The 22,085-nt window shown below is 57.3% G+C and overlaps 1 long non-coding RNA gene across 2 annotated transcripts in view; it reads right to left on the bottom strand.

The window, feature by feature from the left end:
- Positions 1 to 2,069: 2,069 nt before the first annotated feature.
- The window catches only part of LOC106026046 (uncharacterized), a 41,269-nt gene continuing 21,253 nt past the window's right edge, over positions 2,070 to 22,085 (bottom strand). Inside the window, exons 2-3 of one of the 2 annotated variants that reach the window (XR_001199666.2) lie at positions 19,984 to 20,137; positions 2,070 to 3,795 (exon numbers count right to left, since the gene is read on the bottom strand). This is a non-coding gene — a long non-coding RNA (uncharacterized LOC106026046). Of the gene's footprint in view, positions 3,796 to 19,983; positions 20,143 to 22,085 lie in introns of both variants that reach the window. The other variant, XR_010044791.1, reaches the window with a different exon arrangement.

A 22,085-nucleotide genomic window follows, 5' to 3' on the forward strand; every position in this document is an offset into this window, starting at 1 on the left:
TGTCTAACCCTGCCTCTTTTAACAGTCCTGGTGCATGGGATATTGTTTTCGTTCTTTGACTTTTAGTCTATATACATCATTTAGGACTTTTTTTCTTTTTGGAATAGGGTTTCACTGGTAGTTCAATCTAGCCTGGAACTCACTTTGTAACCCAGGCTGGCCTCAGAATCATAGTGATCCTCCGGCTTTAGGCTTCTGAGTGCTGGGATTATAGATGTGTGCTACTATGCCCAACTTCCTTTAGGATTAGGTCAATTTCTTGAATGCCGCAGAATGCTGGATTCTGTATTTGTTTGTATTTTTGAGACAGGGTCTTGCTATGTAAATCAGGTTGTTCTTGAACTCACTATGTAGCTCAGGCTGGCATCAAACTCAAGACAACCTCCTGCCTCAGCCTCCTGAGTGCTGAAACTGCACGTATGTGTCGGCACACCAAATTCTGTTCTTATTATATAGTCTGCTAATCTGTGTCCTTTAATTTGGGGTTTGAGGCCAATTATGTTGTGAGTTCCTCCTGAAGGGCATCGACCTATTCCTGTCCTTGTATGATTTTTCTGTTGTTTGCATCTTAATTCTCCGCTTTTTGTTGAATTACTCTCCTTGTTTGATGTATGCCTTCCATGTGATTTTTGGTAAGAAGCGGCAGATCTGTTGTGGCATCTTTGTTGTCTAAAGATTTGCTCATATTTCAGAGTCATTCTTTGATACAGTTTCTCGAAGGCAAAATCTCCACATCCAAGATGAGAGTAATCATGTTTGTGTGCATGTGTGTGGGGGTACTTGTGTCGAGGGTGTGTTTTGCTGGGTAAGGGGCCCAGAGCCTCTTGCATGCTAGGTAAAACCCTTACCACCATTCCCAGGAATCTTTTTAAAGAAAAACAAAAGGCTGGGGAGGGGTTAATAAACTCCCATGTACTTATTTTAGAAAGCATAGAGACAGGCATACAGAGAACTACAAGGTCCAGTGAGTTAGAGGAGGCCATGCATTTGTGATCTGGTTGTGGGCAGGTGCGTGTGTACCTGTGCACACACTCCTGGAGAGGGGAGGCCGGCCCAGCCATGGCCAGTGATTTTCACCCACAGCCCTCAGTGGCCAGGGGACACCCAGGTGCCCTTGCAGGGACTTTCCCTACCCCAGCCTGATGCTGCTTCCTGATGTGGTGACAAGGAGGCTTGCTGACCACGGCCACGAGAGTTTCCATCACTCAGGCAGCCCAGGTCCCCACCTGCCACCGCTGTCACCTCCACAGGGCCTTGAGCCAAAAACCGGGCCCTGTGACCCCAGCCAAGGCACAGACCGGCCCTGCTCCTCACCCTGAGCTCACCCTGCCAACTCTCCTCCCCAGGAGCCATCGGCATCTGAGCCCCTGACACCTGAGGAATCGGGAGAAGACCAGACGCCACGAAAACCCGTTTGTGGCCTTGACTGTATTCCTGCCCTCACGTGGCTCCAAATGACCTTGAAGAAGCCCTCAAGGTGACACTGCCCTGCCGAGCCAAGACAGCCTCCTCTACCCCGGGAGATGGGTCCGTGGGAGAGGATGTCGGACAGAAACCTGCGCAGGCCTTGCAGGCCGAGGCCATGGCTAAGGGTTTGGACCTGGGCACTGGATTGCCGAGCTCCCCACGGTGGAGCCTGGCCTCAGTCTTTTTAGCCTGGAAATATTCGAGCGTGGAGTGCCGTACACCTGCATGAGCCCTGGGCTGGTCCTCTCGGATGGCCGCAGAGCCCCTTGTGGGAACACTGTGTCCCTGTTGGCCCTCTAAGAGCAGCACAGCCAGGCCATCGAGGCTGAAGGACGGCCACTGTGGGAACCAGGCAGGTGCCCAGGGCGCTTGCCGTATACCGGGGACAGCACCATGGTGACTTTAGCTGACCATCAGCCTTCTCCTCTGGGGATGGGCAGCTCCTGGGGTCTGGGAGGAGCTGATAAAGGCGTCTGTCCATCTGTCTGTCTGTCTGCTTGGCTCTCCCAACCTGCCTGGTTCCCTGCTCCCCCCGCTCAGTTTCTGAGCATCCCATCTCCACACTCCTGGTATGATCTCTTGCCTTTTTTTCAAATCTGTTTTATTCAAGGATAAAAATAAAAGAAGAAAAACTACAAGAAAATTTCAAAACACGTCAATTGGGGGGCAACGATGATACATATGCTGTGCACCGCCATCCCCAAATCATTCACCCAGAGCACAGGACACCTGCATTCAGCTGTCTGAACAATATTGGCACAAATCTTTCTCTTCAGTGAACTCAAAGAAATCATATATCTTAACTATTTTTATATACATATCTACACATATATGTATGTTTTTCTTTCAGCTTGTCACACTAATGAAAATCTCATGTTTCCACATGTGTCTTATTTATTTCACTAATAAGTATGTTCTCAATTTCCCCCATTTACCTATAAAAGTGTCTAGTTTAACCCTCTTTATGGCTGAGTAGTACTCCATTATATAAAAATACCACATCTTTTTTATTCATTTCTAAGTCAATGGGCATTTAGGTTGTTTCCAAGATCTGGCTATTATAAATTATGATGCTATAAACATAATTGCACATATATCACTGTGGGGTGTTTTTAATTCTTTTGGAATAGCTGGGTTTAATGGGACCTCTAGTCCTGGCTATTTGAAGAATCTCCACACTGATTTACACAGTGGCTGTACCAGTCTGCATTCTTACCAACAGTGGAGAAGGGCTCCTTTTTCTCCACAGCCCCTCCAGCATTTGTTATCTGTTGATTCTTGATGACAGCCATTCTTTCCTGGTGAGGTGGAATCTCAGTGTTGTTTTAATTTGCATCTCTCGAATGGCCAGCAATGCTGCACATTTCTAATGTATTTATTTGCTGTTTGTATTTCTTCATCTGAGAAGCTCTGATCTCTGCCACCATCGCTTGGCATGAAGAGGCCCATAACAACCAAGCAGGAGCCAAGGCTGAGAAGGGTGGGCAGCAGCCTCTGCAGACCCCAGGTGAGCCACTGACATCTCAGGCCAGTGTCCAGGGAGAGCCTGAGTCGCCTCCTGGCAGGTGACTTTGATGGAGCATGGTGAAGCAGGACCCACCCTGTCCATTGCTGCGGGTTCCCGCTGGGTGTCCTTGAGTCGGGCCCCTGGACGCTGAGCCTTTCGTGTGGGACTGCAGGGCCCAGACCTCTGCTCCAGGAAGGTCAGGCAGTTGCAGAGGGAACCAGGTGAGATAAACCAAGCACCACCACCCCCCGGACAGTGTTTTCATGGGAACATGGCAGCCGCTGCCATGAACCCAGGTTGGGGGACGGGGCAGGTGACAGGAGGCTGAGTGGCTGGGGAGCAGCACGAGGCACCAGGGTGTGCGAGCTCCGCTCAGAGAGCTCTGACATGGCCACCCCATCACCCTGGGCCTCTTGGTGGCCCCTTCTGATGTACCTGGGGACTCAGGCAGTGGCTACTCAGGGAACACCCCCACCCCCGTGTAGGCAGGAAGAGGAGGGTCAGGATGGGGCTCGGGGGTCCCGGCCAACACCCACTGTGGGGTGTCCCCGACGGAACCAGACTGGTAAGGAGGGCTGGACCTGGTTACTACAGCCAGGCTGGACGCTGGGTACTTCCTGTACTGTCCTGGCACCTCCCTAGTGGACGTATGGATGGGAGGAGGCTTCCAGATGATGCTTGCAGATGGCTGGGGCTGGAGTGTCCCAAAGTATGGGATTCAGCAACAAGATCTCTTTCCTTGAATGCAGAGTGGGGTGGAGTTGGAGTCAGATTCTCACCACACCCACTAATGGGTGAAAGCCCAGGCTCACGGTAAAGTGCTGCAAAAGCAAGTAAACAGTTTGATAAACTATAAGAAAAATGCAGTGTCGGGGGGGAGACAAAGACAGGAACAGAGAGGCTGGAGGAGCAGGCGGCTCAGTAGCAATCAGGGCAAAGGACACCAGGCTGTGCAAAGGCCCTGGGGCAGGAAGCTCCCTGGCATCTGAGCAGCAAGGACTTCCGACTCGGGACCAGCCTGCCCACCATGGTGTGTCCAGCTTTTGGTCTGTCTCCAGTGCCCCACTGCAGCCTGCATTGGGGATCACAGGACCTTCATGACTGTGGCTCTCTGTGAAGTCCACAAGGCCAAGCAAGCTCAGAGCCTGCAACCTCACCTCTTGAATTTGGGGAGGTTTATGTGTATTTCCATGCTGTCCCTTTGGGCTTGGGGCCACTCAGATAATCCATGCTGACCCCATCCTGAGGTTCCCTCCCCTCGAGTCATCTTAAGACTCTCTCCCTTCAGCAGCAGACACAGCCCTGCAGCCCGGGCTTCCTGGAATTCATATCACAGAGGACCAAGACGCCCTCCACCCCCAAACAGGGACCCCAACAGGGACAGGTGAGTGGCGAGGGTCCTCGGAAGCCTTGAAGCCAGGACTGGCGGGGCCAAAGCCCTCACGTAGAGTCTCAGAGTCCACAAAAGCTCAGAGTGAGGAGAGGCAATCCTGGCAGTGAGGACAGAAAGAGACAGAACAAAACCAGATTAGAAGGGCGCTGGGGTTCCTTTTGTCGATGGAAATGCTCTAAAATTAGATTCCGGCAATGGTCGCACCGTTGTGTAAATTTACTAAACACTATTGAATTACGCATTTAGAACGGATGATCTTTATGATCTACAAACTCCTCGTCAATAAAACTGTTGGAAAAACAAACCTGGCCTCCCAGGGCAGCCAGGGCTTCCCCGAGTCCCGAGTGCCCTGAGCTCCTGCCGCCTGGAGGAGGGTGAGAATGTAGCCCAGGGTCCTGGGCCGGGGTGGGAAGAGGCTGTGAGGAGCCCGGCGGGACTGGGGGGTCTGCACCCCATCTCTGCTGGGCTCCGTCTGCTCTCCAGCGCTGCCCAAGTGCTCTCGAGCAAACCTGGCTCGGTTCCATGGTTCTTTCTGTCCCATCCTGACTGGGGGGCCGAGAGGTGGAGAGAGCTCAGGGATGGGGCATGGTCATGGCTGCTTTGGGCAGGGCTGGGCTCGCCCAATTCGTCCTCCACCCTCAGGCTCAGAGGCCAAGTGGCTTGCACAGTTTGTGAAAAACAAGTTGGTCATCTTGCCAGCCGGTCTCTCTCAAGCTTGAGGTTCTGTCTGCATCCCAGAGTCCCACCACACCCTCCATTCCAGCCTCAGTTACCCCTCCTGGCCCAGGCCCTCCCTTCTGTGTGAGCAGCAAAACTTGTGCCTCAGTTTCCCCAAATGGGAATGGGGCCTCATGGGGCCCCTCCACCCCTCCTTGCCCTGCAGCACCTTCTTAGAAGCCTCTGAGTTGTCTCAGGGCTTCTGTCCACCCAGGAAGGGGAGAAGTCCTGGGAAGTCAGGTCCTTGACCTCCAACTCGCAGCTACACCTATATGGCTGTACCTGCACCCCAGGTGAATCTGGGGGACCCTTGTATCCACCTCACTCATGATTGGGGCCTGCTGTGGGAATTCAATGGGTTGCCTGCATTTAAACCGCTGTTTCAGGCCTGGACCTGTCACCTGCTGTGTGTGTCACCCTGAGCAGAGACACACAGGGGAGTGATGGCCAGGATGAGCTGCATGAACCCCTGCTTTACCTGTTAGGTGGTGAAGCATCTCCTGACGTCTTGCCTAGGAGCAGAGATCACAGGTTCCAAAGGAGTGTTGACCTGGAAATCCTGGGAATAGTCACGCCCAATGGCCCTGAGAGCTGACAGCAGAGACCCGAGCTCTCCAAAGGCCCTCTCAGGAGCTTTGTTTTCTCACGCAAGGAATAGAGTGATGAAGAGGAGCCCAACCTGGGGCCATCCACACAGCCTCACAGCCCATTGCCTCCGGAGCTGCCGGGCGGAGGAGGGGGAGCGCTGCGGCCCAGGAACACAGCGATGGCACCCAGACAGAGACAGGATGAGCCTCTGCTGGGCCTGTTGTCCTGGCACCCTGGGAGGCTGAGGCAAGAGGGTCACACGTTAGAGCCCAGGCTGGGCGACTCGGTGACTTAGTGAGACAGACCCTGTTTCAAAGTGAAAATGAGAAAAGTGCAGGGAATGCAGCTCGGTGACCCCAACTTCCGTCCTCAGTACCAGAGGGGAAAGAGTGGACTCTGATGAAGGGGCCCCCAGGGGCAAGTCGGACCTGATGTGAGCGACAGAAGCCAGGCTCCAAGGCCACTCGGGGTCCCTGCTTAGGGAAATGCGTGGGACCGGCGATGCTGGGGCCCAATGAGCCGGGCAGGGCTGCTCAGTGGGCTCAGGGTTCCTCTGCAGTGGGTGAGGGTATCCTGGAACCAGATGGAGCGTGAGATGCACGGCCTGCTGGGTGTAGTCCCCGCCTCCAAATTGTCCCTCTCAACGGGCTAGCTTGTGCCCTTTTTCTTTTTCTTTTTTTTTTTTTTTTTTTTTTTTGTTATTTTGAGACAAGGTCTCACTATGTGGTCTGGGCTGGCCTTGAACTCACTCAGCAGTGACGCAGGCTGGTCTGGAGCTCACAAAGATCCTCCTGTTTCTGTCTTCCAAGGGCTGGGACCTCACAGGAGTGGGCCCAGTTAAGCTGGTTCCTTTATATCCTGTGAATTTCACTGCCCCATGAAAGCAGTCTCTGCTGGGGCCCTCATGAGACTGAGTAACCAGCTTAGGCAGGAGCGCTGGCTCCCAGGTGCCCATGGTGGACATCGCTGCCCAGATGCCCCTATGCCCCGGACTCCGTGAAGCCTGCTTACCTAGTTGCTCAGGTAGGACTCTGAGCAGACACCGTGTGCTGCAGGCCTGTGGCAGCCACATCTGCACACCAGTCATGCCCGACCGGGAGCAGCGGTACCTGAGGGTTTTGCTTCTGAAGACAGTGCGTTAGCCCTGATCAGCCACCCAGAAGCATGGTCCCGGGTCATCATGCCCGGGCAGGATCAAAGACAGCCACCTGCAAGGCTGCCCGTGAGTCTCCAGGGGAGACTCTCGATATGGACTTGCCTGGAGCTGTGTACCACGCTGGTGTCCGGGACAGTGGCCTCAGTGACCTTGCCCCCTCCCCACTCAGCCCAGCAGTGACATCAGCTGCCCCTAAGCTGGATTAGAAGGGAGGTCAGTGACCGACCAGGGCCTGGGTGCGCTCCGTACCCGGGACACCATGTTTCTGAACATGTGCCGATTTGAGAGCGCCTGGTGGTGAGAGGCGAGGGCTTTCTTCAGAACAGAGCTTTTGAAGGAGGTGTGGAAGAGATGGACCATGAATTGCAGGACCCTCTGTCTGGACTGGTTCCCCTAAATCTACCCACAGTGCATGTAGCCCCCACGACTTCTCCATCCGTGGTGCTTGCCCCGTAGAGAGGGGTGAGAGGGTGATCTATGGGACTGAGAGTTGTGTTTGGGAAACCTGCCTTTAGAGCGACCCAGAAGGAACCCCGGGGAGTGAGGAGACACCAGGTGGGGAAGACCCCTGGCTTTCCAAGTCAAGGCCAAGAGACAGAAAAATGGCTGCCCAATACAGGACAAAAATATAGACAAGATGAGCGAATCCACTTTGCACCCGGATGGTGAGCGGTGACCTATGCAGCCGGCAGACTCAAAGGCTGGGGTTTCACAGCCAGATCTTGGGGTTCAGGGCTAGCTGCATGTGTGCTTTTCTGTTCTGGGTTAGAGGAGGGGCCCTGGGTGTGTAGACAAGGGGTCAGCCCTGGAAACCCCTGGCTATGATTAAAAATTCAACAATGCAGTCCCTGAGTTTTCCTGGCCACCCTTGCGTAGATGCACCTGGGCCGGGTGGCCCATCCGCCACCCTGGCGCGCCGAGGCTTACGGTATTTATTTATTTATCCCCACTCCATTCTGCAGAGGCTTTGCGGGGCTTAGGAAGCGACAAGGGAACCTTTAGATGAATAGAAGAGGGCGACAAAGACGAGAGGAGAGGACAGAAAGTACCAGGCCGGTGCCAGCTGCCCGAGGGTGGGGGTGAAAGGGTGTCTGGCCCGCCAAGCCTAGGGCCCAAGGAAGGAGCAGGGTCCTGATTACTGCCTGCAGGCCTGCCCCCCATCAGTGTCCTCTCCATGCCCAGCCACTGTCACGCCATGCCGCTGGCTTTCTGTAAAGCTGCTGGACATCTCCTGGCTTCTGGGTGACCACAGCCACGACGTGCACCAGAGCCGTGTCTAAGTTATCCCCGCGTGCCCAGGGTGGGGTGCCCAGTTAGTGCTGCACGGGTCAGTGGGTGAATGAGCAGTGAACACATGAATGGACACATTAGCTAGGAGAACTCATCCCTCTGAGCGTTGGGCTGAGGGTCCGCTGGGAAGAAGCTCCCCAGCGTCACCAACGTGGGTGGGCGCTTCTGCTCTGGCCTAGGGTCTCAGCCGGGCAGCTGAACAGAAGTTCACGCCTTCAGGAAGCTGACATGGTGCCGGCTGCAGGTTGCCTAGAGAGCAGGCAGATGGCAGACACAGGGGAAGCATCGCAGCGGGGCGCAGGTTCAAGAGTGAGGTTCCCCTGCACAAGTCAGTTCAAGCCTCGCCAGCCCCTGAGTATGATTTAGAGCCTCGAGTAGGGTGAGACCCCGAGAGGGACCCTGGAGCTCTCCTGGCACCTCCTCTACTCGCCACGCCTGACTGGGGTGCAGGACCCCTTCTGGGGTCACCCAGCAGGCATGGCACATTTCCCCTAGTCCTGCCTGTGTGGCGGATGACTCAATGCAGGCCATCAGGGCAACACTGCGCCCCGCGACCCCCGAAGCCCCTTTCCAGGCTGGGCTCAGTTCCCGCCGGACCCAGAGAGCCTTGCTGAGAGCGGCTAAGAGTCAGGAGACCTGTGTGCAGAGGGAGATCATCGCGCTCCGGACATTGACTGCTTCTTTCTGGCGGAACTGCCTGAGTTCATGAATTCTAAGCAGATCTCTTTTTGAAAGGGTGCCTCTAACTCCATCCCTATGGCGACCATATTTCCCAAACCCTGGACCAGAGACGCGGCCTGACACCCAAGGCTGACGGATGGCCCCGGGCCGCGGCGGCGGCACATTTGCAGCCTGGCTGTCTCGCTTTCCTCCCTCATTTATTCCTGGCGCACGCCGAGCAGGATATTAAGAACTCACAGGCTCCGTTACCTCCGCGCGTGTCCGCACTTGTAATGGGTTGACTTCGGTAAACCTATTTGGGAGGTTGTTATCTGTGGCACACGCTCTGCGGAGCGGGGAGGGCGCCTCTGGGAACTCGGTGCTATTTGCACTAAATTTTCCCATTTTCTGCCCCCATCAGCCGCTGGTGGAACCAGCTTTCCCGGGAAGGTGAGGCTGTTACAGATGAGGCCTGTGCTGAGCGGTGAGCGAGCCCACCGGGCCGGGTGCCAGCCCCCACATTACTTCATAATCATCGCCACGAGCGCTCATGTGGCACTGTAGAGGTGCCAGGCCCGCTGCCAAGTGCCTTCTATGAGCTGCCTCAGCACAGCTTCCCGAGGCCCCCAGGAGACTCGGATCGCAGTTATCACTGCCCTGCAGACGCCGCCGCAGGGTCTCAGAGAGGCTGAGCCAGTTTCACAGGGACACACAGCCAGCTGGGAGGGGGGACTGTCACCGAGCCCCTTCCCAGTGCCCCTCCCCAGTGCCCAGCTTGTGTTAGTCCATCCTGTATCGCATCCTGTCTGCCCTGGAAGAGCAGGCATATGCAAGGAAGGAAACTGAGGCACGACACATAGGCTGGCTTTCATGAAGGATCCGAAAGCTGCAGCCCTGCCCACCTCTGCACCTCCCCTCTCTGCAATCAGGGGAGCAAATCAAAGGCCACCACATCCAGCTGGACTCCCCCGCTCCACCTACGTCTCCAGCCCAGGGACACTGAGCCGGGCCGTGTGGCCTCCCAGGATCTCCTCACCCTTTCTGTGCCTCTGGCTGCCCATCTCGGAAGGAGGGGCCCCCGCCTGGTCAGCCCATGCCGTCCCTCTTTGCAGCCCACCTCCCCGGGCACAGTTGTGTAGGGCACAGTGGCAGCACCAGGCTCCCACCCTGGCCTTTCAGATGTGGGGCCTGGGCCTCTGCACGTGCCCACTGCGTGTGTGTTTTGCACGGCAGACAATTCTGGAGACCCCGTGCCATTAGGACGGTGACCTCACTGTGCCCAGGTCCCCGGCGATCAACTGCAGGTGAGCAGAGTACGTTGCCCATCACAAGCAAAGGCAGAGCCGCCTCCCTGCAGAGGAAAAGTCTAGAACGCAGTATAAAATCTCCCTCGCTTGGTTTTTAAGATTCACTGAACCTTCCTCCTCGCAGCACAAGCAGCTTACTTTCAAATTAGTCAGCCCAGAGTGAGTCACTGCCTGCCGGCCCCGTGCGGAGAATGCTGATGTGGCCCGCCCCGCTGAGCAGGCCCTGCTGGGTGTGCTGGAGGCTGTGCCCGCCGCAATTACGCCCCCCTCCCGGGGCACAGCCCGCAGCCGGCACCCACGCGGGGCGCGGGCCTCACGTCGTCGCCCCTGCCCGTGCCGCCTACCAGCCTCGGCCTCCCCCAAGTGGGCTAGAGTGACAGATCCCCCTGTGCAGAGAGAGGTCACATAAGTCACAGCTGACAGCAGGAAAGGGAGGGGCGGGAGCAGGTCAGCCTTCTGCTGGGCACGGCGGGGGCCCAGGAGGGTACTGTGCTGCATGGGGCTGGGGGCTGCACGATTCCGAGAGGGGACAGAGGCCCCCACTCGGGCTGTGCCCTCTTGTTCACTTGTCATTCATTCACAGCCCGTCGACCTCTGAGCTGGGGGCCAGGAGGTGGCCCTGGCATGCGTGAGCCATTCCGTGAGGGGCCCGGAGAGGCTTCCCGGAGGAGAGGGCAGGTCAGCCGAGCTGGGGTGGTGGTGGGAGGTGGCAGAGGCCGGGATCTGACTTGCTCTCATTTGTTGCAGATGCTGAGACAGAGACGGAGGACCTGAGCTGGGCAGCAGAGGGGCCAGGAGGCTGTGGGGGCCAAGTGGGAAGCAGGCTGTGGCCTCTCCCGGGACCATGGCCCCTGGGCAGTGAGAGGGGGACACACAGAGGCCAAAGAGGCTCTGGGCCTGGAGGGCCCCTCCAAGGGAATGGGAGGCCACCAGAAAATCTGTTCCCCATCTGGAGCTCAAGAAGGAGGGCAAGAGAGGAACCGGGGTGCCCTTCCCGCCCAAAGCCACGGGTGCTTGTCCAGCACTGCTGACCCTCGCCTGGAAGCCCCATCGTCCTCCCAGCCACATCTGGATCCTCCTTCTTCCCTCTCCAGCCCGGGTGAGGGATACATCACCGAGGCCATGCACAGTGAGCCCAGGCCAGACCCCGAACAGTCCCCAGAGGAGGCCGAGGCCGAGGGCGCCACTGGCAGGCGGGAAATGTGAGCCCAGCCACAAGACTGAGCGCAGGCCGGGCAGCTTTTCACCCTTAGAAAGGGCCGGGGATGGGACAGCCCGGAGCACCAAAGCCCACCCTGACGCCAGCTTAGGCCCAGCACAGCCTTAGCCTCCATCAGCCAGCTCTGGCCTTTGCTTACGCTCACACTCACACCCACACTCACACTCAGGCAGCTCTCACCCCCAAGCTCTCCACTGCCCACCAGTGACACCAACCTGAGTGTGATTCCCACGGGAAGAGCTCCCTGTGCTGGGGGTGTGGGTGCTGGACGGCCCCAGGCCCTCATTCCCCTCTTCGGTGGAAAGTTCAGGGCCAACCCCACCCCAGGGGGCTCCTCACTCGTGGGTGCAGGGAACCTGATGCTACAGGTGGGGGGAGCGTGGAGGGTCGCACTCACATCACCCTGGGGGCCTCACCCCGCTGTTAGCAGTGCCTGGCCCGGCAGCGGTGCCCAGTGAGCCTGCAGACCAGAAGGACTTCGGCCCTGGATGAAAAAGCAGGGTGTTCACATTGTCCCCAGTCAGCAGTGGTTCCCTGTAGCCATCAAACCAAACAGGAAACCTACTTCCCAGTTCCCTGATGTGCTAGTGACCATTGCATTGCAGCACAGGGGTATCACAATGATGTATTTTAAAGTGAATTGTGTTGGCCCACGCCTGTACTCCCAGCTCTTCAGGAGGCTGAGGCAGGAGGCTCGCAAGCTGGAGCCCAACCTAGGCAACTTAGTGCGTTAGGGAGACCCTGTCTCAGGATATCAACTCAAAAGGGGCTGGGGACTTGGGTCAGTGCGGAGGCGCTGAGCTCAATCCCTAGAACAAAAAAAAAAAAAAAAAAAAGAAAGAAAGAAAAAAAAGGGAAGAAAGAGCAGGAAAAGAAAGGAAGGGACAAAATTTGCTACTGCCTGGGATGCAAAGTGCCCCACGTGAGCCTCAGTGACGCCTTCCCCGTCCTTTCTCTGGTTTGCTGTCTTCATGCTTGTGTCTCTAGAGGGAACCCGATGCCAGATGCCAGTGGCCCTGGCTCCCGTTTCTGCCCCAGGAAAGTGGCGACCTCCAGTGGCCAGGCCCGGCGGGCAGCAGCAGGACATCAGGGACAGAGGCCAAGAGGCTGTTTCTCCTTCTCCTCCTGGCCAGAAAGCCAGAGACGACGCACCACACGATGTTCAGTACTAGAAAATTACTTCTTAGATATGTCTCATTAGTGCATTCTGATTTGACCAAGTTTGGGCTTCTGAGAGGTGTTTTCATACAGGGTAAAATATATTTTGAAATAATTGTGTCTTCCAACACTCGAGAGTGTCAGCTCACGGCAGGGCGCAGCGTCGGGAGGCCGTGCCTGGCTTCCAGCTGGGGCTGTGTCCCCCAGACCCTGTCTTCCCTTCTCCCCCACGCCTGGGGCTCGACCCCCGAGACGGCTCGTGAGACAGCGTTACAGCGGCCCCAGGAGTGAGTGACCACAATATCTTGACCACTAAGCACATTTTTGGATCCACACTGGCTTAATGAACACTTAATGAAATGCAAATCTTGATTTTTTTACGAGCCGTATTAAATTACTTGTACTATTTACCAGCTCAACTGTGTTTCTGGGCACAGCAGGGAAATAGGATGAGCATGTGCACAGAACAACACCCTCGCCACCCCACCTCCGAGACCGTGCATCCTCCCTGTGAGCTGGGCCCACAGCCGGCACCCAGCTCCTGTCTCAAAGAAGCTGACTCTGTAGGGACCTCAGATAAGTAGAATCCTACAGTTTCTGTCCTTTTGTGACAGCTTATTTCACTCAGCAGAATGTCCTTGCAGCATAGCTAGGTGGCTTGTGCTGGAATTCCCTTTTGAAGACTAAATACTATTCCACACCAAGCGCAGAGTGACCACATTTTGCCTCTCTGTCCGTTTATCACCTGGCCAGACTGCTTCAGTCTCTCGGCCGCTGTGAATGAGCCTGCCACTTGCATGAGAGTAAATACAAAACCTAGTTTTACAGTGCATGTGAGGTGGGAGCAGATGCATTTTCTCTTATCTACTACACCGTCTTCCAGCCCTGAGAGAAGTTTCCAGGGGAGGCACAAAGAGCTGGAGCGTGCCGAGGAGGGAGCAGGTGAGCTCCAGCACTTTGTGTCCCCTCTCAGGTCCTGGAAGAGGAGGCTGGCTGGGTGAGAGTCTTGCTACAAAGTCTGGGCAGCATCAACATGAAATAGATCCGTTCTTCACAGGCCCCGGCCTTCCAAGGCCCATCTAGAGGCTGAGGCAGGAGGATTGCAAGTTCAAGGCCAGCATGAGCCACCTAAAGAGAGCCCATCTCAAAAAGAAGGTTGGAGACACAGCATGGTACTCCCCCACACTCAATCCCCGGAACCACAAAAACAGAAGCCCTCTAACCAGGACAGGAAGCATGGCCTCTGGAGCCACCCCCGCTGACATATGGGGACACTGAGGCAGTGGTGGGGCTGCTCCATGGGTTAGAGAGGCAGGCTGGGAAGAAATGAGGAGAGGCAGGAAGCAGCCTCTGACCCAGGCCACCCCAGCCCGGCCTCAGGGCCTCCGCTTCCCACCAGGCTCCTGGCCAAGTTGCAAGGCCCCTGTGCAATCTTTGGAAGGCTGGAGGTTTGTAAAAATTACATGGTGGGGGTTTTGGGGCGGTGGGCCAACCCTCCGTGGTGGTGGTGAGTGGCTGCCTGCCCAAAGGACAGTACAGGGCTGCTGGCAACAGTAGGCCAGAGGGGACCTGCACGTAGCAGCAATCAGCTTTGGCTCGCACACGAGGGTCAGGGCCGCGTGCCCACTGAGGCCTTGGGGTGCTCGTGCTGAGCTTGACCTGTGACTTGGGGTCCAGGGGGAAACCAGCACAGGCAGAGCTGTACCCCATCAGCCACGTGGCAAGGGAATCCATGCTGGGGGAGTTGCTGGCTGCTGGCTCTGGGCAGAGCCCCGACGGGGACTGCGCCCCTGTCCACAGGCGAGGGCGGGTGTGGGCTGAGAGCCGGGGCCTGGGGCCTGGGGGCCTGGGGAAGGCGCAGGACGTGCAAGGCTGTTCAGTTCCCACCCCAAGCCCTCAGAGCTGCTCCTCCGCCCGCCCGCCCTCAGTTCCCTCAGCAGAATGGAATGTGCAGCCCTAGCCGCTTGATAGCAAGGTTGTGCGGGACCTCGGCCCCTGGAACAGGGAGAGGACATGGGGCCCAGGGCCCCTCGGCTTCAGCGTCCGCCCTCTCAGTAATCAAGACCATCTGCGGCCTGGCCCAGCACCTTCTGGGGCTTGGCGGGGAGAGGGCGTCAGGAAGTGCGGAGGGCGGAGGGGGTCTGTCTCCACGTCCAGCTGTCCCTGCAGGGGCCTCGTGGCAGAGGTCAGGAGGCCTGCTTCTTCCCCGGCTCCATTGCTGATGCATGGCGCAACTCCTAGCAGGGCCCCGCCCCTGAGCCTCAGTTTCCCCGAGTTGGGTGTGTCCTCTTCCTGCCTCATCCGTTATTACCAAGAGAAGGGCCAAGGCTGTGACTCCGTCCTGGCCCCATCAGAAAGTAAAAACCGCCTGGCTAGCACTCAGCTCACAAGAGTGCGGCGCCCACGGGAGGGAGGGGTTCTGCATAGAGCTGATGCTGGTGTCTGCTTAGAGCAGGGCACTAAGGTAGGTCTTTCAGGGAGCGTGTGAGAGGAGCAGGGCCAGAAGGGCAAGGTGCGCTGGGGCCAAGAGCAGCTCTGGAAAGCCCTTTGCTGGGAGGAAAAGGCTTCTCCAGAGAGGAACTGCTCCTGGGGAGGCGGTGGGCTCTGGTGCTTGAAGCAAGCAAGTCCTGCTGGGATGCCGGGGTCCATGCAGGCCCTGGCTGCCTCAGCTGAGTGCTGAGGCCTGAAGAAGAGACGGGCCTTGGTCAGGGACTCCCTCCGGGGCCCAGGGACCACCCCAGGAGAAGAGGCTCTCCTAGCCCTGATCTGGAAGCACCAGGCAGTCTTCAGAGGTTTCAGTGGGCCAGGTGGGTGCCTCCCGATGCCACTGCTCTGGTCCCCAGGTTGGGAACTAGGACAGGGGCATCACAGGCCCTCGGAACCTCAGATCCTCCCTACTTCCCTGGGGCAGCTCAGTGGCTGGGGAGACCCTGGGCTGCTGCCCTCCCCAGAGACCTCCCTGCCTCTGCATATGGCCCATTTCCCAAGCCCTCTCCACCCACGCCTGGGGGGCCTCCAGGGGGTCTTTCAGAAGGATCCCCTTCCTTGTGTAGGGAAAGGGTTCGCTTGGTCCTGCTCCCTCCAGCACCCCATGTTTGGGCAGAAGACCCCAGGCACCCCCACCCAGCTGCTGGCCTAATCCCGGCTGTGGGAAGCTGCTGGAGGAGGCGGACATGAGGGAAAGCCACCCACCCTTGGCCTCTGGGCGGCCCGCGCCCCGGATTTGAGAACATGTTAAATCGCAATTCTCTGTGGCTTGGGGAGCTGGGCCAGGCCCAAGGCTGCGTTATCCTCACAGCTGCAGCTGCAGGGAGCCAAGGACTGGCCCGGCCAGACAGGGGCTCCAGGGCCCCTGGAACCCACCCACCCTCTCCCTGTACTGGGGTCCCAGGGCGGAAAGGGCCTCAAGGTGCCACCGCCAGAGAGGCACAACCAAGGAAGGGACCTGGCAGAGGCTCTAGACCAAAGTGGGGATCCAAGGAGTGGGCCAGGGAGGATCCCACTCTCCTTGGGTGTGTCTTCCTTTAGGTTCCAGTTCTGGGGTCAAAAAGGGACCCCCAGCAGCAGGTGAGAGGGAGCAGGCACTCAGGAATCCCCCAGTTATATCCTGGCTGCCAGGTCTGCCCTCTACAGCGGCAGAGGCTGATGCCCGACCCAGGGCACGCACAGTAGGCCTGCAGGAGGGCGGTGTCGACTGGGTCTCTTGCCCCACCTCGAACTCGGTCTCGGATGCTGCTAATGCCCCTGGAGGCAGCAGACAAAGGCTTTCCGCGCACGTACACAGCGGCTGTGCTCCTCTCCGCTTCTGGCTGCCGCGTCTCCTGGAATAGCTGCCTTTTAATTACATGGAAAGGTCACCAGAAAAAAGACAGAAATGAGAAGCCAGAGTCACTGGAAACTTCTTCCCTGAGCTGTAACTCTGCAGCCCAGGAGCTGGCGAGGAAGGGGTGAGGGGCTGGGGTGACGCCCTGGATGGTGGGCGGCCCAGAACCCAGGCTGGTCGCTGTGATACCCTGGGCATGTGGGGCTGGACTCGCAGGGACGGAAGATCACATGGCTATGGGGTGAGGGTCCCAGGTGGCGGACTCCAGGAGAGTGGGCTCAGGGGCTTCTGGAAGGAAGAAGTGGAGCACTTGAGCCCAGAGAGGAAGTGGCCTTCAGAAGGCCATGCCCGGGAGACAGGCTGGCACACCCTAGCGCTGACCCCTGGTGGCAGCTCCCCTCCTCCTCTTGCTCCTTCCTCACCCCACTTCCTCCTCTCTCTCCTCAGTTGCAGGCCCCAGCACCCCACCTTTGCTCAAGCCTTTCCCCATCCAGAAAGCTTTTCCAGCCAAGGCAAATGGCAAATGCCTACAATCCCCATGCTCTTGGAGGCTGAGGCATTCAAGACTACCCTGAGCAATTTGACGACTTAGTGAGGCCCAGACTCGCTAAAATAAATTTAAAAAAAACAAAGACCTAGAGACATGGCTTGGTTCAAATCACTGAAAAGGCCTGCCTTTCCAGGACTCCCAGGGCTGAGCCTCCCGACGCCCCAGGTCTGCCCTGCCTTTCTCAGCTCATGGAACTTCAGCTGCAAGACAGAAAACCCTGGGCCTTGTGATTACTCACACCCCCAAGGCCCAGGACACCTGTAAGCCCCCACACAGAGCTACCTGGGGCCCTGCCTTTGTCTTTTTGAGTCAGGGTCTTGCTGTGCAGTCCAGGCTGGCCTTGAGCTCACTTTGTAGCCCAGGCTGCTCTCAGAATTGCAATGATCCTCCTGCCTCAGCCTCCAGAGTGCTGGGATTGCAGCTGTGAGCCACCACGCCCAGCTGCCTGTAGGGATTTTTAAGTGACTGAAAGATTTCCCTTCAACCCCTGAGCAAGGAGTTAGGAAAGTGGGTTTATAAATCAGAGTAACAAAATGTAAGACTTTGGGTGCAGCCCACCTCCAGGACTAGCTGCTTACTTAAAAATCTGTAATGAAAGCACCAAGCACCCCTCCGTTATGTACTAACAACTCGAGCACCAGACCGTGTGCAGGTACAGGCAGCTGGGGGGCCCAGCGCGCCCCTGCCTGCCCCAGGTCACCCGCCAGAGGGAGGGAATTTTCATTTTCTTCCTTGGGTTCAGAGCCCTCCCACCCACTCTTCCACATATGGATTCCTTTTATGATCAGCAGAAGAAGATAACAATTTTAATAAAAGAAAATACATCGACATTACTAATTACAGTTTTGAATTTCGAACAGCTCCCCACCCCACGCCTTCCCCTCTGCAGGTTTCCGGCCGCCCAGTTCCAGGCAGACAGAGCTGCGCGGGTGGGCGGCCGCGGGAACTCCCTGCCCGATTCACTTAACATTAACGATAAGCATCGCCTCTACCAAGACTTCATAATTACGCTGGTTAAGGGCTGCCGCATCTCCCGCCCGCCCGGTGGAGGAGGCCACCACAGAGCTGGGCAGCCGTGATGGATGGTTCTGTGGGAGCTGGTGCGGCCAGCAGCCGCCCCGCACCCGGGAGCCCGTGTGCCTGTCTGGCTTGGGAGTGGCCGTGTCCCTGCGTCCCTGGGCCAGGACAGGTGGCTTAGCTGGCCTTCCGGACATCACTGTAGCCACCCCCCCATCAGGCCCGACGGTGTCTCAGAGGTGGGGGGCTGTACCCAGCCAGCATGATGGGGTGACCCCCATCCACCCCAGGGTCAGGACCTGCAGAGCCCCCTTCTGACTCCCCATTGTGGCCAGGTCTATCTAATCAGCCCTGGCTTAGCAGACAGGCGCCTAGGCTGATGTACCCCGCCCCCAGCACCCCCACAGCAAGCCCTGCCAAGAAGCCCCTAGGGAAAACAGAGCCAGGGGGCAAGGCTTTCTCTCCCCCTCCCCAAAACCTCTAATTTCCATAGAGCCCAGAGCTCCTCCTGCATCCAGGCTGAGTCACCCCCTGTGAAAGCCCCTCCCACAGGCCAGCATGGAGGCCACAGGGCCATCCCCCAGCACTCCTCCCCCTGGGGACCCCTCCAGGAGGACCCTGAGGGGCTCCCAGACTGTGCCGGGCCTGCCAGCCCCAGAAGCCTGCTGAGATCCCTGCCTCTCCACACTTGGGGGAGAGTGTTAAAGTGCCAATTTGAGCACGCTTAAGAAAAGGGGCTTAACGCAGCCCGTGGACTAAGCCCAGCCCCGGTACCGTCCACGCAGGCCCCTGCTGGCCCACCCCCTCCACTCCACGCAGAGGTGCAGACAGGCAGTGTTCTGCAAGGAAGAGGGAAACAGGAAGGGAGGGGAGGAGGGAGGGAGGGCAGGAAGGCTGGAGATGGTTTGTTCTGGCTCACAAGAACCACTGTGAAGTTTTCAGGGCATTCCACACACTGGGCCTTGCACACTGGGCAGCCTGCCCTGCTCCAGCGGACATTTACACCAGGGAAATTGACCAACGCCATGAATCAAAACCAACTGACTAACTTCCCATCCACAGAATGTCCTGGTGGGCCTAATTACCTCAGACACAACTGAAACTTAGGAACCCACGAACTGGGAAGGACCTTGAGGTCCCGCTTATCAGATTCCTCTTCCTTTTATTCAGACTCCTCATTCAGTCGTTCAGCAAGTAGTATCTGACCAGCTCCCTGCATCGGGCTCTGTGCTGGGCCCAGGGCCTGGGTCTGGAAGCTCACCGTCTGAGGGTGCTGTCACACGAATTCAACAAGAAGCCTGGACCAGGGGGTGGCCAGGACTCTGGGGCCTACCCGTGGCTCTCCCCAGCACTGTGCCCAGCAGTGTCGGGTTGCATGGAGGCCCCTTGGAGCTGCTGGGCCTTCCACAGCCATGGCTAGGGGTCCCAGTCTGTCCTCCCAGAGCCCTGGGTCCAGCTGCCTGCGGTGGTTGGCAGGAGCGAGCAGAGAGCCCGCAGCTCCGGGCAGCAGGCTGTGGGCGAGATAACGCCTCAGCCTCATCCATCTGCGGCTTAATGAGCCGCGTCTGCCTCGCTGGCTCCAGGCTGCTACCTGACAGTTGGCCGGGAGCCTCCGGGAGCCCATTAACCTTTCCAGATCTTCTGGGAGCAGGCACAGGGACCGAAGGAGGGGCAATCTGGGCCTGCTGGCTGTGCAGCAGGCCGGGGCCCTAGGCTGTCATGTGCCCCGGGGCCCTGGCTGCTGTGGCCTCACCAGGAGAGGGGTCAGGGGGAGGACGGGGACAGCAAGAGGCTCTGGTAGGCTCAGAATGACTGCAAGGCCCCAACCTGCTGTCGCTAATTTCTTTACAAGTGCCCAGCGAGAGGACACTACAGCTGTGGGAATCCTGGGGAAGCTCAGGTGGGAGCAGTCAGCTCCGGGATGCTCCATGCCATCCCTTTGGGTTCCAGGGAAAAGGGTCAGGTTTATTAGGGAGGCTGAGGGAAGTCCCATGGGTGGGCAGGGAACAAGGCAAAAGAAGGAGCTGATGCAGCTCAGGCTGTCCTGGACCAGGTCCTGCAAATGTGGAGTGGACAGATCTGGACATCTGCCCCACCTGCCCCAGGACCTTTGCACATGCTTTTCTACTACCTGTAGGTCTTTGCCAATCCTCGGTGCCAGTGTAGCTGCTCTCCTCTGTGACTGGGCTTGCTTGGATGTTACCTCCTCAGAGAGGCTGCTGTCTTCCCCTCTGTCGCCTTCTCTGGAGCATCTTCTAGATGGCCCTGTTCACACAGGGCTCCACCTGTCCTAAAAAAGCAGCTATGAGGGAGTCAAGTCTTTGCATTCTGGGTCAGCGGGGCACACAGAGTCTGACCAGCTCTGTACCCAGTAAGGCCTCCGTAAATGCAGCACCTGCTAAATGGCTTGCTGAGGTGCTGCAGGATTTGAAGCAATGGAAATAAAAGTCATAGCTCTCTTCCCAAGACAAATTAATTCTACCTCCAGGCATTTGTCCCCAAGCTCCAGCATCTGGGTGTCAAATCATAGCCCTGTCTCCGGAGCTGTCTCCACGCTGTGTTTCAAGGCAGATTCCCATGTAAAATATTGCCGTCCCTGAGCCCCGGCACCCACAGTAACCTCGCCCAGCACAGTACAAATGGGATCTGTGTCGCCTGCCCTGCTTTTAAATGAGAAAGTTGGAAAAACAAAAGGCCGAGGTGGCAAGCTGCTCTGATTACCAGGAGCTGAAAGCGATTGCCTCGCAGAAGCGGGCCTGCGCGCCTGAGCCACCCTCTCCTCGCACCGACTTTGAATATCAAGTAAAGTTTTATTTATGGTTCCTCTCGTGGGCTTGTAGGCCACTCTTCAGCCAGGTAGGGATGATAACAAACCCTCTCCACGAAAGTGCAGTTGTCAAAAAATAATGAAGGGAAAATTTCTCCCAAAGCACAGGCTCCTGGGAGGCGAGGTCCTTCTGGCAGAGGCTCCTGCGGGCCAAGCACAGTGCAGGCAGGGAGCGGAGAGTTGCCTTTCTCTCTAGCCAGGATCCTTGGGCTCTAGGCAGAGCCGGTGACTGCCACGGGGCCATGTGCTGAGTGTCCAGGCTCTCCTCACAGGCACGGGGCACCCCCGACCCCATCCAGTCCTCCTCTTCCCTGGAGATGGTTCCGTCTTCTGGCACCAGCCAGCAACGCTACACAGGCATCGGAGGGACTTCATTTAGTAAGTGGTATGGGGCACCTGTGTCTGAATTCGGGGCACCAGGATCCAAGCAATAAATATTTATTGATGGGCTGTGGCACGCAGGCCAGGAGAACCCAACAGGGGTGACGCAGACATGGCGTGGGACAGGTGGTGGAGGAGATGGACAATTTTTAGCCTGGTTTAACATGATACAATGTATGCATGTGTCCAAGTGTTCCATGGTACACTGTTAATATGCATCATTGTTACGTTTTTATGTATCAGTTTAAAATTAATTTAAACAAAGGTAGACACAGCATTCTACAAAACAATGTCTTGAGCACGGAACAGTGTTGCAGGCAGCAGGAACAGCATGTGCAAAGGTCCTGGGCTGGAAGGACTACTTCCTGCCCACTGTCCAGATGGGTTCAACACTATTTTCACAAGCGTGGGAGGTGCGTGTGCAGGAAGTTCGCATGTTGACACAGTCAACTGTGCCACACTCTGGGCTAGGTAGAAGGTTGCTGCAGACAACGGTTCCCAGCCCTCATGAATCTGAGTTCTTTGTGGCCTTGAAGGTTCTGAACCGCCTTCTAAATAGAACCTTGATTGTCCACAGCTTCTAGGCTGCAGAACCAGCCTCCTCCTCACCCCGTGCGTCCCTGCCTCTGTCTGGACTGCTGTTTTCCCCTTTATCTGCAGGTTGAACTCTTCTCCACCCTTCAGAAGGCAGCTCCACAGACGCCTTCTCTGGGGACCTTCTGCCCAAGGCTGGTTCCTAAAGTGACAGCATGTGGCAGGGAGAGCAGCCCAAGGCTGCTGGCTGCCTGACTCAGTGCCCAGGCACACCGCACTGGAAGGCAGGGCTTGGGGTTTCCAGGAATTCTGGCCCCCGTGAGTTGTAGCCAGGAGGCTGCCCGCCCCCCTGATATCTGTGGCTGGACTGGACTGTCCTCCCTGCGGCTCCGGAAGCAGAGGCCTGGGCCAGGCCTGCCCTGGGCTGTGTGTCTGAGGCAGTAAGACGACTCTGAGGGCCTGGAGGCCATGTGGCTCCTTCTTCTGTCCCC

This window comes from Cavia porcellus, unplaced genomic scaffold, assembly GCF_034190915.1.
Source record: "Cavia porcellus strain 051 isolate PalLab524CR breed Dunkin Hartley unplaced genomic scaffold, mCavPor4.1 scaffold_31, whole genome shotgun sequence".
NCBI lineage: Eukaryota > Metazoa > Chordata > Mammalia > Rodentia > Caviidae > Cavia > Cavia porcellus.